Source organism: Moschus berezovskii, chromosome 6, assembly GCF_049115385.1.
Source record: "Moschus berezovskii isolate FMDL1 chromosome 6, NW_MosBer_1.0, whole genome shotgun sequence".
Classification (NCBI taxonomy): Eukaryota; Metazoa; Chordata; class Mammalia; order Artiodactyla; family Moschidae; genus Moschus; species Moschus berezovskii.
This window is the reverse complement of record NC_142465.1, coordinates 106,127,183-106,141,998: the sequence shown is the minus strand read 5'-3', so window position 1 is coordinate 106,141,998 and position 14,816 is coordinate 106,127,183. Positions and strand designations below refer to the sequence as shown.

At 43.2% G+C, this 14,816-nt stretch overlaps 1 pseudogene; it reads right to left on the bottom strand.

Moving 5' to 3' along the window:
• Positions 1 to 7,393: 7,393 nt before the first annotated feature.
• LOC148777715 (negative elongation factor C/D pseudogene) lies at positions 7,394 to 9,147 on the bottom strand (annotated as a pseudogene).
• Positions 9,148 to 14,816: the final 5,669 nt, after the last annotated feature.

Sequence of the window (14,816 nt, the reverse complement as noted above, 5' to 3'; positions counted from 1 at the left end):
AGATAAGAATGAGCTGCCTTTTTATAGTTACTTGATAGACAGAAATAAAGAAATCAAATAATACCAAATGTTGAGACAGCGGTAGGTTGACAAGAACTTACAGGTATTTTTGTTAGAAGTGTGAGTTGATTGAACTCCTTTGGAAAACAATTTTGCACTGTCTTGTAAAATTATAGATTCTCGTATCCTTGATATGTTGAAGAGGAGACACAAATAAAAATCTGGTAGTGTTCATGATCTGAAACATCAGAAGGGTAAATAATTCAATGTCTGTTGTTAGAATGACAGTATTTTGGCCACCTGATGGGAAGAGCCGACTCATTGGAAAAGACCCTGATGCTGGGAAAGATTGAGGGCAGGAGGAGAAGCGGGTGGGAGAGGATAAGATGGTTGGGTGGCATCACCAACTTGATGGACGTGAGTCTGAGCAAACTCTGAGAGATAGTGAAGGAGAGGGAAACCTGGTGTGTTGCAGTCCATGGCAGTCTCAAGGAGTCGGACACAGCTTAATAACTGAACAGCACTATCAGAATGAAGTTAATGATTAAAGCTAATTCGAGAATTTGGTGAACTTTAGAATTATAATTCTGAGTAAAAAGAAACAAGTCTCATATCCTCCAATTAAAAATAAACCAAAAAAGAAGAATTCTCCAAAGTACATAGTGTTCAAAAACCAAATAATATTATTGAAGGGTACATACGTATGTGATAAAAAATATAAAGCTAAGCAAATGATAAAGGAGTTTCAGAAGATGGTTGGAAGAACACAGTAGGCTAGAAGAGGTTTACAGAAAAGCTGATGAAATACATTAATAACGCTATACCTAGATCAGTAAGGTTATATGACATCTGTAATATATGTTGTACCTAGGACTGTCCAGTTATTCTGTGACCTAGATGTATTCATGTGGCCTGAAAATTAAGAGTCCATTAGGAATGAGCTTCTGTGATTTGGTTATTGGTGCCACAACAATTAGACTTCGCAGGTGACACTAGTGGTAAAAACCCTATCTGCCAACACAGAAGACATAAGAGACTCCGGTTCAATCCCTGGGTCGGGAAGATCCCCTGGAGGAGGAAATGGCAACCCACTCCAGTATTCTTACCTGGACAATCTCGTGGACTGGTGGGCTGCAGTCCATGGGGTCAGACGTGACTGAAGCGACTTAGCACACAGGCACGCCACAACAATTAAGAATGGAGTGAAAGATAAGAGGCAGTGCATTTGCTTATTATTTGATTTCCATTGAATTCGTACTTACTCCAGCTTTCTGATTTTGTGAAGTTGTCACCCATTTCCAGCCCTTGTTGACATAGGTCCATGATTGTCTTCCTTTGGGTTTTCTGTACTAGATGTTGTCCTTGACTTTCAGAAATCAAATACTCAGATTGACCTAAGAAAAATCCAGAGAAAGAGTTTGTAATAGAAACACATTCAAAAGCTCTTATGGGGGCTTCCCTGGTGGCTCAGTGGTAAAGAATTTGCCTGCCAGTGCAGGGGACATAGGTTCAATCCGTGATCCAGGAAGATCCCACATGCCTTGGAGCAACAAAGCCCATGTGCCACAACTATTGAGCTTCTGCTCTAGAGCCCAGGAGCTGCAGCTACTGAGGCCACGTGCCACAACTAATGGAGCCCATGTGTCCTAGAGACTGTGCTCCGAATCAAGAAAAGTCACCAGCGAGAACCCACTTGCTGCAATGAAACGTAGCCCCTGCTTGCCACAACTACAGAAAAAGCCGGCACAGCAACCAAGACCCAGCACAGCCAAAAATAAATAAAAGTATTATTATTATGTAAAAGCTCTTATGGGACTTCCCTGGTGGTCTAGTTGTTAAGAATCTGCCTGCCAATGGAAGGAACATGGGTTTGATTCCTGCTCTGAGAAGATTACACATGCTGTTGGGGCAACTAAGCCCATGCACACGCTCTAGAGCCCAAGTCTCTATTGCTTCCGTGTGTTTATTTTCTTATACAAGAAAACTGCTTTTAGAGTCCTATTTGTGTTTGCATGTTGGTGATATATTTCCTGCTGATTGTCTCTTGAATTGACTCCAGTCTTTTACATCCAACTCCACAGACATCTCTCTTGTCAAAGTCACCAATCAATGATCTTAGCATTGCAAAAATCCAGTGATCAATTCCCAGCCCTCTCTTACTTGGAGTATTTGGAGCTCTGTCCATCTTGAAAGGCTCTTCTCTCAGGGCTCTCAGGACCAAATCCTCTCCTGAGACTCTGTTTTTGTCAGTGATGTTCGTTTCAGGTTTCTTTACTTCTTCCTTTTTCTCTCCTGGTCTTCTAGACTACGGACCTACTTCGACTCTCAAGTCTGTGTCTCTAGAGCTCTGAGTTCCTATATATACACTGTCCAAGCACGGAAATCTAATCATAATGACATTGTTACCACCCAGGCAGTGATTAGGTTAGGATTTGAATCTCCAGGCTTGTATATCCAAAGTTCCAGCTCCGTATCTCTGCTTGGATGTCTCATTAGTCATAAGTCAAACTTAAAACTCCCAACCTCAACCTCGAAGCCCCGCATTGACCCCTGACCCCCTCTCAGGCCTCACTGTTTAAGTGAAGGCAGTTCCATTGATCCAGTTGATTGAGTCAAGAACCTCAGCTTCTGCAATTGCTGTCTTGTCTCTTGGGCCAAAATCAATCTGTCAAAAAAAAAAAAAATTCGGCTTGGTCCCTTGCTAGGTTTCTGACTTCTGTTAACCCTTTCCTGTATTTCCCTGCTGGTCTAGTGGTTAAGAATCTGCCTGCTAACGAAGACATGGGTTCACCCCTGGTCCGGAGGATTTCCCTTGCCTCGGGGGAACTGCCCCTGTGCGCCACAACTACTGAAACTCAAGTGTTCTACAGCCCGTGCTCCACAAGAGAAGCCCCTGCAATGAAAAACCCACTCATTGCAACTGGAGAGTAGATCCTGATCTACAAAACTAAAGAAAGCTAGCTTGCAAGAAAGAAAGAACTGCAAGTTCTTGGGAAAAAAAAAAGCACTTTCCTGCACTCACTTTGCTCCATCCCTCAGATTGCCTTGCTTTTCAGTTAACAGTGTGGGGCTCAGCTGAAGCCTCTGCACTTGCTGTTCGTTCTGCCTACAAAGTTTTTTCTCCAGAGAAATCCAAGACTTGTTCTCTTACTCTCTTCTGATTTCTTTTCAAGTACTTCTATTGACAAGGCAGTGACCAGAAATGAGACCGTAGTAGGCAGTGCATGATCTATGGGGTCACACAGAGTCGGACACGACTGAAGTGACTTAGCAGCAGCAGCAGCAGGAGTGCATGGAGACGACAGTTAACGATTTGGGATTAGAATGTGAGGGTGCACTCTTTCGGGAAGTTTGAACTTGGGCTGTGATCAAGAAAAGTTTAAATTAGAGAATTGATGAGAACTCTCCAAAACTGGAGACCAGCCAGGAACCTGAAGATGTTCCAATTCAGGCTAAGGATTTTGTGAAAAAAAGAAATAAAGTGAAAGTGACATGTGACTCTTTGCTACCCCATGGACTATACAGTTCATGGAATTCTCCAGGCCAAAATACTGGAGTGGGTAGCCTTTCCCTTCTCTAGGGGATCTTCCTGACCCTGGAATCGAATCGGGGTATCCTGCATTGCAGGCAGATTCTTTACCAACTGAGCTAAATATTTAAGGCTATTGGGCATCCCTGATGGTTTGTAAATGATGAAGTAAACTGTGGTGAAGATGGATGGATGAAGGAGATTAAGGGACCAATAAATTGCTTGTTGCAGAGGTTACAGAGATAACAGTGCCTAGAACTAAGGTAGCTGTCATTCTTGTCTTGCATATAAGTGGACCACAAGAATGAGCCCCAGTGGTAAAGTGGGCAAAGTGTATAAACAACAAAAAACCCCAAAAGAATACATTTCCATCAGGCATATGAAACATATTCAATTTAATCAAGATGCAGAGAAACAAAACCTTAAATAAGGAGATATACATATACAAAAAATTATTTCTATTATGATACAATATTTACAAAAATTTATAATCCATAAATATGTCTTCAAACAGACCCAAGTGTATAATCTAATTTTAATGTATGATAATGGAGAATTACGACCAGTGTGGCAAGTAATGAGTTATATAATAAATGCTGGGGAAAAGATATATCAATTTTATATAAAAATTGAAAACTGGTATTCCAAAGATTCCAGGAATGAAGTGGAAAGAAAAGTCATGAATCTGCGGAAAGTATAGTGACAAATTTGTAGTATCTGAAACAAGATTCCCAGAATCAATAAGGAAAACGATCCTTATTAAAAGATGTGTAAAAGATGTGTGTGTGTGAAGCCTAGGAGTCAGAAGAATACCTGAAAGGCTAATATTTTGAAAAGTATTTCAACCTTAGTAAAAATCAAGATGAAGACAAGAATGAGCTGCCATGTTATACCCACCTGATAGGCAGAAATGAAGAAGTCAAATGGTGCTGCATGTTAGAGAGTTGTAGATTGACAAGAACTCGTGTTTTTGGTGGAAGTGTAAATTGATTCCACTTGTTTGGCAAACAATTTTTTTTTTTTAAACAATTGTCTCCTGTGCTTTTTTTACTTGGTTGTAGCACTGGAAAAGACTCTGATGTTGGGAGGGATTGGGGGTGGGAGGAGAAGGGGACGACGGAGAATGAGATGGCTGGATGGCATCACCGACTCGATGGACATGAGTTTGAGTGAACTCCGGAAGTTGGTGATGGACAGGGAGGCCTGGCGTGCTGTGATTCATAAGGTCCCAAAGAGTCGGACATGACTGAGCGACTGAACTGAACTGAACTGAGCTGAGCAGGTCTTTGGGCTTCCCAGGTGGCACTAGTGGTAAAGACTCCCCTCTCCACCCCCCAAACAATGCAAGAAAGGTAAGAGACGCAGGTTTGACCCCTGGCTTCGGAAGATCCCCTGGAGGAGGAAATTGCCACCCACTCCAGTCTTCTTGCCTGTAGAATTCCATGGACAGAGGAGCCTAGCGGGCTACAGTCCATAGGGTCACACAGAGTTGGACATGACTGAAGTGACTTAGCACGTACACATGCAGTGGGTCTTTAGTTGTGGCATGGGTGATCTGGTTCCCTGACCAGGAATCAAACCCAGGTCTCCTGCACTAGGAGTGCAGGTATTATTGGGCCATCAAGAAAATCCTTTGTCAAACAAGTTTTCACTGTCTTGTAAAATTATACATTCTCTTATCCTTCATATATACATGGAGACCTTCTTCCACATGTGTATCAGGATACATGAGGAAGAATGTGGTAGTATTCATGGTCTGAAACATCAGAAGGGGAAATAGTATTGTCAGAAGGAAGCTAATCAATTAAAGTTAATTCGGGTCCTTGGTTGGGGCTTCCCTAGTAGCTCAGCTGGTAACGCTGAGCTGCAGTGCAGGAGACCCCAGTTCAATCCCTGGATCAGGAAGATCCCCTGGAGAAGGGAACAGCTACCCACTGCAGTATTCTTGCCTGGAGAAGCCCCATGGACAGAGGAGCCTGGCATGGGGTTGCAAAGAGTTGGATATGACTAAGCGACTCTCACTTTCAAGTACTCGGTTGATTTTAGAAGCATCATTTTGGGTAAAAAGAGCAAGTCTCGAAATACATAATCTTCAAAAATCAAATAATATTATTGAAGGGTGCATAAATATGTGATTAAGAAAGCTATAAAACTGAGGAAAGGATAAAGGAAATTCAGGAAGGTGGTTGGAAAAACAGACTAAGATAAAGGAGACGTACAGATGAGCTGATGAAATGTGTAGGTAACAGTATGTGTTGGGAATGTTATAGGACTTCTGTTTTAGACTCACCTCTTTTTTCTTTTTTTACTGACATGTAATTCTTGATAAGCTGCACATTTTTTGTGGGCTCCAGAGCACAGGCTCAGTAGTTGCAGTGCATGAGCTTAGTGGCTCCGCAGCACGTGGTATCCTCCTGAGGACTGAACATGTTCCCTGCATTGGCAGATTCTTATCCTTATTCACTGTGCCACCAGGGAAGACCACCCATTTTACTTTGATTGGATATAATATATTCATAAAGATTACTTGAAAACATAAATCTTTGAGATAGCCTGTTTTTAAAATCATGTGCTAAGTTGCCCCAGTAGTGTCTGACTCTTTGTGACCCTATGGACTGTAGCCCGCCAGGCTCCTCTGTCTATGGGAATCTCCAGGCAAGAATACTGGAATGGGTTGTCATGCCCTCCTCTAGGGGATCTTCCTGACCCAGGGATCGAACCCACATCTCTTATGTCTGCTGCATTACCACTAGTGCCATCTTAAGTAATTTATTTTCCTGTCTACACCAAGCGACTTGCCGAATCTTAGTTCTCTGACCAGGGAATGGACCTGTGGCCTTGCCAGTGAGAGAAGGGAGTCCTAACCACTGTACTCCCAAGGAATTCCTGAGGCCACACCTCTTATACCTTGTTTGTAAGAGTCCAAACTACTTATAGGTGTAGAAACACATTCAGATTCTAAGTAAATGATAAATTTTCCATTTCCTAGAATGTCTCTAAGTTGGAAAAAAAAAAGACATTAAATTTATTGAATTTGTAACTTGAACTTCATTGTTCTGATTTTGTTCAAAATATAGAGAATAAAATAAGTATTGTTTATGATATACATGTTGCCAAGTAATAATGCTTATGACAAAAATCAACAGGTAAAGAATGTAAAGTACAAAGAATTTTTATTACTAAAATTTCGATGGTCACTATCCCAGCACAGGACTGGTCAAAATGACTCTAATTTCCATGTATTTGAAAGCATTGTTTTCCCACATTATCTTTCTAGTTGTCCAATAGAGTCATATAATTGTCTTCTGATAATTCACAATAGAGACAGTAAATGCTTCCTTGAAAATCTTTGTTTACTTGCCGGGAAACTTGAGTGTTTGGGTGCATTTGTAGGTTCAATGGCACGTGCTCAGTTTTACGTGTAGAGTTTCTGATGCTGGTGGTGGACTCACATTTAATCCTGCCTCTTGAATCTGGGGTGACAGTATTTCTTGAAAACTTGGAAAGTCATTTGACTTTTTATTATATATTTTTTGGACCCAAGTGCTTTATTTACTCAGTAGAAAGCCAACACCAGAATGTACACTTTCCAACTGTAGAAAGACTTATTTGTTCTTGGAAAATTAAAGCAATTACAATAATATGAAGTAACCAATCAGGTCCTGTGAAAAAAGCTAAGTTAACTTTGTTAAGATTGCTAACATTCCTTTTTTTTTTTTTTTTAACAAAAGTTCTCCACCTCTTCCCACCAGAACCCATTTCCAAGGTGTTGACTGGGCCTCTCTTCACCAGTAGCTTCTACAAAAGGATTCTCCACAGTGGGCCTCCTGGAATGTTCTGCTGTGGGCTTGAGGTTGCTCTGACTCAGTCCAGCAGCATGAAGTTAGACTGGCAGTGAGCTATGAACTCCATCACAGGGTCATGTTCACCTGCCCTTTTCAGGATGCTGGCAATGTTGTCGTTTTCCAGGATGGGCAGGAAAAGCTGCACAAAGTCAGAGGTGTAGGGAGGGATGATCATATCCAGCACCTCGGTCACAAAGTAGCGGATGAGACACAGGTCGGTGTCCAGCTTCTCCAGACGCCTGCGGATGTAGGCGACCACAGGGAGCACATGGCCACGACTCATCAGGTGCACCATCCTGTCCAGGAGGGTCTTCTTCACCTCGAGCTGCTTCATGGCATCCAGCTCAGGGTACTCAGTCTCCAAGAGCTTGATCAGCAGCTGCAAGACGTGGGGATGCAGGAGGGGATGGCAGGTGCTGACCTCATCTAGCAGGGCCAGGGGCACCGGAGTGGGGTGGGTGTGCTGCTCAAAGAACTTGGGCTTTGACACGGTCCAGTCCACCCACATCAGCACACCATCGCCACCACTGGAAATCTCATGCACCTGTAGAGGGTGCCCAGCTCGGCCAGGAGCTCGCTCGCCCCTGTGTTCTCAGCACAGCACAAACTGTGAACAGTTTCAATAGCCTTCGCTGTTGCCTTCAACTCATCTTGATTGATGCTCAGGCGCTTGTTGTTCTTCCAGATCTCCACCACGCTGGCCGCATAGGCCAAGAGATGGATATACTTGTGCTTGTGGTCTGGGTTGATCCCGGCCCCGGGTTTAAAGAGCAACTGCATGAACAGGTCCAGGAAGGAGGGCACCCGGATGAGCTCGACAGGAGGTGGGTCCCTGCTGGTAACAAACAGGTTGTAGAGGACGGTGATGTCGGCTGGATTCAGGGCCCCCTTGGACAGCATGGCCCCCAGGGCCTGACGCAGCTGGGGGTAGGAGGCAGCTCTGCCCAGGGCAAGCGGGATACGACTGGCATCGTGGCCACTCTCCTGGGCGAAGCGCTGGACCTCCTGTGCGACCCTGCGCACTGCCCCACCCCGCTGGCCTTCCTGGGCCAGCATGGCCATCAGGACCTGAGCCAGCAGGTATGTGTGCTCCCCGTGGCACACCATCTTAGCAAACTGAGGCAGGTTTTCTGCAAGGTTGGCTTCTCCTCCATCCAAAATGGTAGCTAGAGAGCTCCCGAGAACTCTAGAGAACACTTCCAGCTGCTGGCAGGCTGCCACCACGCCAGTGATCTCGCCTTGGTATCCTGCATCGGAAATGAGCTTGACCGTGAATTTCAGCATCAGACAGTCTGGGTACACTTCCGTCAGCCGGTAAACAAGATCCCTCCAGGTGGGGTGTGCAATCATTTGTTCCAGCCAGGCGGGTGTCGCCCCTTCATCTGTAAAGATAGAATCTGCTTTGCGGGGGTCGAAGTGTTGCATCACTAATTTCTTCAAGTGGTTTTCCACAGTTTCCTGAACCTGCACTGGTTCCACCCCGGTCTGAATGAGCCACTGGGCCAGCAGGTTGATGGTTTGGGCCACAGCTGTGTAGTTGTCTGATAAGAGGCGGATCACCTCCTCCGGAGACCCTCCTGCCTGGAAATATCTCATCAGAGTGTTGAAGACAGAGGGCTCCATGATATAATCTGGGGTGGAAAATTTCTGCAGGCATTCTTGCTGGACCTGGGCATCTTCTTCTCCCAGTGCACCGTCTTCTGGCTGCTGGTCACCCCACTCGGCAGGGCTCCCGAAGTCATCCTGGTCCATGTCCATGGTGGTGCCAGGCATGGCCCCCACTGGACTCTTCTGAAGCTGCCTGTTTAGGAAGGGATAACAGGATTATGGTCACCTCTCTCTTCTTTTCAAGGCTTTGGTATGTAAAACTGATGTTTCTTTTTCAAAAATATTTATTAGTTTTATTTATTTGGCTGTACCGGGCCTTAGTTGGGGCATGCAAGACCTAGTTCCCTCACCAGGTAATGAACCCTGGCCCCCTGAGTTGGGAGCACGGAGTCTTAGCCACTGGACCATCACCGAGTCACAAAATGGATGTTTCTTGATAGGAATATGAATTTACTGATTAGATCATAGGAGGGCAAGTTTCTTCTGCCTACTCTTGGAATTGCAGTCTGATGTTCCAGAGATCATTTCATAGTCCAGCTGAGATGCTTCTCTATAATGATCACATGTTAAATTTATACTCCAATAAAATTACTATTTTTGAAAATTAAACTACTTTCTCCAGACAACTAACGTATTCTCTCAAAGATTAATCATCTGTGTCTTTTAGCTCTGACCCTCTAGAGACCCAAATCAGTAACTCTTAATCAACTTTTGACTCAAAACTAGTTACTATGCTCAAATAGTTCTTATTTTTTATACTATTGCTATGCCTTTTCTTTCAATGAACCTTCCATTCAGTTTGGACTTTTTAAATCAATTTTATTATTTTTGTTTTCTTCATATTACGTATTTATTCACTTCACTATAATCTGAGCACTTTTCTGTGTGCCAGGCAATTGTCTGTATGTATAGTGAAAGGCTTAGGTTTTTTGCTAAAAACAAAGGTAAGTTTGCATAAGGTTTTAAGTGGAAAAGTAACAGAAAATGGTTTTCTTTGAAAGAGATTATGCCTGTCAAGGGGGAATGACTAGACGGGAGCCACTGTGGACAAGGGGGCACTGGGTGGACAGGTGTTAGGCTTATAGTGGATGTGGGCTTTAGGGAGTGGGAAGTGGGGGAGGGATAGAGGACTGAGTGAGTGTTTCATTCCCTTTCTTCAACAGATTTTCAAAGATGAAGGTTTACATGAGGGGAGACAGAAGAAAACTGAAAACAGAAGGCTTGGTAACTTACAGGGACATGGCCTTTGGGGAATAGGAGGACCACAGAGTACACACAAGCTCCTCAGTCACGGGTTGATCCACAGTCTATCCCAGTTCCTGAAAAACAAGAAAAAGAGCAGCTCAGACTCACACTGCTGGTAAGATTTGTGGCTAGGATCCACACCCAGCTCTGCCAAACTAAAAACCCTCATTATTATACTGTGGAATAAAATGCAGCAGTAAAAAAAAAAAAAATATGTGTGAAGTAGGACAATACACACCAACATGAAATGACATCCAAGCTATATTTGAGATAAATCAGATTAACACAGTAGAATAAGTTTCTTAAATTGAAAAACAGATCCGATGAATCTTCACATAATCAGAAGGCTTCCCTGGGAAATTCTACTAACATTCAAATAGTTAAACCTTTCACAAACCCAAGTACAGAAGAGCAAGAAAGACTTTCAGCTCACTCTAACAGGCCAGTATTCATTACCCTGTGTTATCAATCAGGGTCCTACTGCTGCTGCTGCTGCTGCTAAGTCACTTCAGTCGTGTCCGACTCTGTGTGACCCCATAGACGGAAGCCCACCAGGCTCCCCCGTCCATGGAATTCTCCAGGCAAGAACACTGGAGTGGGTTGCCATTTCCTTCTCCAATGTGTGAAAGTGAAAGGTGACAGTGAAGCCGCTCAGTCGTGTCCGACCCTTAGCGACCCCATGGACTGCAGCCTACCAGGCTCCTCCATCCATGGGATTTTCTAGGCAAGAGTACTGGAGTGGCTTGCCATTGCCTTCTCCGAGGGTCCTACTAGAGAAACCAAACCCGTAGGAGATGTGTATTAAGAGATTTCTCACAAGGAATTGGCTTACACGACTGAGGGAACTGTCTAGGCAAGCCTGAGATCCTGGGCGCAGCTGTGAGAAAAGGCAGACTGGCACTCTTTGGTACCAAGGATGCTGCTCTCCACGACAGAATGTGTTCTCTTTAGGGAAACCTCAACTCGACTCAAAGCCTTTGTTAATTAGATCAGGCTAATTGGTTTATCTGGGATCATCTTGCTTCTTTAAAGTCAATTGATATGGATTTTAATTACATCGAAATATACCTGAAAAATACCTGTAGCCTCCAAGATTCCACAAAACCACACCTTGGTGCCTGAGCCACACAGGGGAATCCCAAGAAAACTACTAATATCCTTTATGAATACAGGGAAAAAATCTTCAACAAAATCCCCACAATCTGAATCAGACAAGGTAAGGATTATACACCATGACTCAGCAGAATTTATATCAGAATTGTGAGGTTGATCAGATTTATGAAAAGCAATCAATGTAACTTGTCAATAGAATAAAGCACAAAAACTACATCATCATCTCAACAGAGGCTGAAAAAAACTGATTTTGTAAAAGTTAAACATAGAGTTGCCATATGAGAAGTCGTGTCCGACTCTTGTGACCCCATGGACTAAAGCCCACCAGGCTCCTCTGTCCATGAATTTCTCCAGGCAAGAGTACTGCCATTTCCTTCTCCAGGAGATCTTCCCAACCCAGGATTTAACCCCAGTCTCCTATATTGCAGGCAGATTCTTTACCAACTGAGCCACCTGGGAAGCCCTATGGCTCAGCCAGTCCTTTCAGAAAGCATATGCAAGAGAAATGACAACCTGCTGCTGCTAAGTCACTTCAGTCATGTCCGACTCTGTGCGACCCCATAGACATCAGCCCACCAGGCTCCCCCACCCCTAGGATTCTCCAGGCAAGAACACTGGAGTGGGTTGCCATTTCCTTCTCCAATGCATGAAGGTGAAAAGTGAAAGTGAAGTTGCTAAGTCATGTCTGACTCTTAGCGAACCCATGGACCGCAGCCTACTAGGCTCCTCCATCCATGGGATTTTCCAGGCAAGAGTACTGGAGTGGGGTGCCATTGCCTTCTCCAAATGACAACCTAGCTCCACACAAAAAGCTTTTCAGGCGAACATAGCAATGTTACTCATAATGGCCACGAGGTAGAAACACCCAAATGTCCATCAATTGATGAATGGATGAACAAAACATGGTATACAGTGGAATATTATCTAGTCATGAAGAGGAATAAAATACCAATTCATGTTCAGCATGGATGAATCTTGAAAAGTTGCAAAGTTAAAAAGTCCAGGTACAAGAGGTCATATACTATGTTCAGTTCAGTTCAGTTGCTCAGTCGTGTCCAACTCTTTTCGACCCCATGAATCACAGCACGCCAGGCCTCCCTGTCCATCACCAACTCCCGGAGTTCACTCAAACTCACGTCCATCGAGTCAGTGATGCCATCCAGCCATCTCATCCTCTGTCGTCCCCTTCTCCTCCCTCCCCCAATCCCTCCCAGCATCAGAGTCTTTTCCAGTGAGTCAACTCGTCACATGAGGTGGCCAAAGTATTGGAGTTTCAGCTTTAGCATCAGTCCTTCCAATGAACACCCAGGATTGATCTCCTTTAGAATGGACTGGTTGGATCTCCTTGCAGTCCAAGGGACTCTCAAGAGTCTTCTCCAGCACCACAGTTCAAAAGCATCAATTCCTCGGCGATTAGCTTTCTTCACAGTCCAACTCTCACATCCATACATAACCATTGGAAAAACCATAACCTTGACTAGACGGACCTTTGTTGGCAAAGTAATGTCTCTGCTTTTTAATATACTATCTAGGTTGGTCATAACTTTCCTTCCAAGGAGTAAGCGTCTTTTAATTTCATGGCTGCAATCAGCATCCACTGTGATTTTGGAGCCCAAAAAAATAAAGTCTGACACTGTTTCCATTGTTTCCCCATCTATTTCCCATGAAGTGATGAGGCATATAATTCTACTTAAATGAAACAGTCAGTACAGGCAAATTTGTAGAGATAGAAAATCAATTAGAGGTTGTCAGGAAATAGTGTGGGGCAGGATGGAAAGTGTCTCCTAATAGACTTCTTTTAGAGTGATGAAAATGCTCTGGAATTAGATAGTGGGGTGTCTGTACAACATTGTGAATATGCTAACAAACTACTGAATTTTATACTTTAAAAGAGTGAATTTTATGGTTTGGACATTATGTCCAGTTTTTTAAAGTGCTCAGACAGTCCAGGAGTATAGACCAGACTTAAACTAAATTGCTTAGGCATGTGAAACAATTATTTACATTTAAATAAGCTAGCAATTATATTTAAAAAATTGCAACTTCAAATTTGTGGGATTCAAATAATTAGTTATAGCTGTCATTTAATATAATTAATTTGATTGGTTCTATTAGTCTCCTCTGTCATTTCCATCCACCATATAGACAAACTAATTATTACCAGCTTTGGGAGGAAAAAACAAAACTCCGTTAAATATCACAAGGCTCTTTTGCTATCACCCCATTTTTAACATTTCTTTTACAGGAAAACTCTTCTAAAAAGTTCTTTGTCTTTGCTGTGTGGTGATCTTTTTTTCCTGCACATTCTCTCTTTAATTTATCCCAATCAAGCCTCACCTCCAACCTACATAGACACCCAACCTGTGAAAGTCACAAATCCATGATCTTAACATTGCAAAAATCTAGTGATCAATTCCCAGCCCTCTCTTACTTGGAATATCTGGAGCTCTGTCCACCTTGAAAGGCTTTCTTCTCAGGGCTCCCAGGACCCAGTCCTCTCCTGAGACTCCTTCTTTGTCAGTGGCAGCTCCTTCCGAGTGTTCTTTGCTTCTTCTCCTTCTCTCTTCCTCTCTCCAACTCTGAACCTACTGCGTCTTGCAAGGTGACACCTCCAGAGCTCTGCAATCCTATATATACTGTCCAGGCATGAAAATCTAATCATAATGATTTGTTTACCACCTACACGGTGATTAGATCTGGATTTGAATCTTCAGGCTTATATATCCAAAGTCCCAGCTCAGTATCCCTGCTTGGGTGTCTCATAGGTCATAAGTCAAACTTAAAACTCCCCACCTCAATCCTGACATCCTGCCCTGACCCCTCACAGGCCTCACGGCTTAAGTAAAGTCGACTCCGTTAGTCCAGTTGATTGAGTCAAGAGCCTTAGTATTTTTTTTTTTTTTTGAGCTTTAGTATTTTTGACTCCTCTCCTTTCTCTTGGTCCAAGCTCAACTTGTGAGAAGAAAATGTAACTTGGCCTCTTGCTGTTTCTGACTTCTATTAACACTTTCCTTCTTGTATATGACCCAACAATCCCACTCCTGAGTATATCTCTGAATAAAAACATAATTCAAAAGGATATGTGCTCCTGCATGATCATTGCAGCACTGTTCACAATAACCAGGACATGGAAGCAACCTATTCAAAAATGTCCATTGACAGAGGGATGGATAAAGAAGATGTAGGTCATATATATGATGGGATATTACTCAGCCATAAAAAAGAACGAAACAGTGCCATTTACAATGACATGGATGGACCTAAAAATTGTTATATGAGTGAAGTAGGTCAGACAGAGAAAGACAAATATATGATATTGCTAATACATGAAATCTAAAAAAAAGTGCAGATGAACCTATTTACAAATCAGAAATTGAGTCACAGACGTAAAAAAGAAATTTATGGTTACCAAAGGTGGGGGGAAGGATAAATTAGGAGATTGGGACTGACATATATACACTGCTGTTGCTGCTGCT